This window comes from Alligator sinensis, unplaced genomic scaffold (assembly GCF_000455745.1).
Source record: "Alligator sinensis unplaced genomic scaffold, ASM45574v1 scaffold601_1, whole genome shotgun sequence".
Classification (NCBI taxonomy): domain Eukaryota; kingdom Metazoa; phylum Chordata; order Crocodylia; family Alligatoridae; genus Alligator; species Alligator sinensis.
Window position 1 is genome coordinate 1,381,703 of NW_005841905.1, and position 2,061 is coordinate 1,383,763.

Below are 2,061 nucleotides of genomic sequence, written 5' to 3' on the forward strand. Positions count from 1 at the left end.
TCTGGTGCTTGTCTGGTGGCTCCTGTCACTAGTCTGGGAGGGCATGGAGCAGGGTGGTGTATTCCCCTGGATCTGCTGGCTAGGAAAAGCCTGATCCCAACCTGCCTTGCCCTTTCCAGATCTGGGGGCACATGTGTGCGGTCCCCCCGCCCCATGTCCTCTCAGACAAGCAGCAGGAGCTGCCAGACAAGCACCGGATGAGTTGTGCACAGCAGCGGGAGCTGCCTCGTACCCCCTCCCCATGAACCGTGCCTCTGTCCCAGCCTTGGCTGGGCAGCCCCACACCCATACCCTGCCTCACCATGGGGACTTTGATCTGCCACCCCCATATCCCTTCTGCCTCCCCCCTCCCCTTCCACCACAACAGACTTACCAGCTGTATGAAGCATTCCACGCTGCTGCCTCTGCTCCTCACTGCCTACGTGCTGCGCTGCGACTGCGCTCACGCACGGGCATTTATCGGACAAATTATCGTCTGTATCGGGCCCATTTCTAATGCAGAAAATTTTCTTTATATCTGTACTGATCTGATATTAGACCAATTGTATCAGTGCACCTCTAATAGTTTTGTGATAGGGTGGCATCCTGTTCTTGAACTCATAGGCTCTTTCCTTAGAATCGCTGAGTATGGTTAAGTCTCACCATACCACTAAATTGCATGACAGGATGTTATCAGTGGCAGCTAATGATGCTAAAATCTGTCATCTTACCCCCACTTCCTCCAACCCCATTCACAGTGTGCCAGACCTTAGTTTGTTCCACAGCTATTCAAGTAGCTTGTTCCAGTGCTTGATATAGTCAGAAACTTCTTTCTAATCTCCAGTCTAAATTTCCTCTGCTGCAGTTTGAGGTCATTGCCCCTAGTTCTGACCCCTACAGCCACAGAGAAAAATCTAGCTCCATCCTCTTTATTGAAGATTTATCAAATCTCCCCACAGTTTTCCCTTCCATGGACTAAATTCTAGTTCTTTCAACCTTTCCTCAGAAGTCATGTTTCCCAGGCTCCTAATTGCTTTTTGTTACTTCCCCCTGGACTCTTTCAGTCTGTCTGCATCCTTCTTGAAGTGAGGGGCCCAAAACTGAACACAGTACTCCAGGTGAGGCCTCACCGGTGTTGACTAGAACAGAAGAATCACTTCCCTTGATTTGCAAGAGACACTCCTGTCAATACAATCCAGTATGCTGTAATGTTTTTTCCAGCAGCGAGCATACTGTTGGCTCCTATTCTATTCTGCTTGTGGCTCGCTGTAATTTCCAGGATTTTGCGATACCACAGCCTAGCCAATCATTCCCCAGTCTGTATTTGTGCATGGAATTATGCTGTCCCACATACAGGGCTTTGCTTGTCCCTTCTGAGTTTCACTAGATTGAGTTTTTTAGATCATTTTTAAAGTTTGTTCAGGTAACCTGGCCCTATCCCTGATGGTGTATATAACTGCACCCCAATTGGTGTAATCTGCAAATTTGCTGAGCATGCAGTTGTTCCCATCCCCAAATCATCAGTGATGTCTTGATTGATGGGAGACTTGGCCTCAGGTTTTAAGTTGATTTTGGGCAATTTTAAAAAGGTATGGTCTTCTGTGTAAGCAAACAAGGACTGTGGTAGACTGAATTACTGATCTAAATCTGAATATTTTCTTTACACTGCTGTTTCACAATGAGAAATATGTTCACCTATAACATTTAAGGGTTTCATTTAAAACTTTTAAAAAAATCAAGTAAGGAACCATTTTTTCTTAATCTTTCATATTCCTTGTGTAATGCTTCAAATGCTTAAGTATTTAAGTTTTACGTGAATTGACAGATATGTTAGTCCCTTTTCATTTATTGAAAGATGATTTCTTTAATTTTCTGGATGCTACAAATTGATTTTTTTTTTTTCTTTTTACCTTTTAAAGTAAAGCTGCTTCATTTCTGTAGCTTAGGTTGTACTACATAGATGGCAAAGAATAGCATGGTTTAAGAAGATAAATGTCAAGAACGTTTTTTAAAGTAGACATTCAGAGTTTTGGATTAATGGAAAAGAAGGTCAATAATTGCATGGATTTCAATGAGCTTGAA

At 43.5% G+C, this 2,061-nt stretch overlaps 1 protein-coding gene across 1 annotated transcript in view; it reads left to right on the forward strand.

Annotated features, from left to right (window-relative positions):
* RBM33 (RNA binding motif protein 33) overlaps positions 1-2,061 on the forward strand; it is a 164,448-nt gene that overhangs the window by 88,541 nt on the left and 73,846 nt on the right. The gene's annotated exons all lie outside the window — the stretch shown is intronic.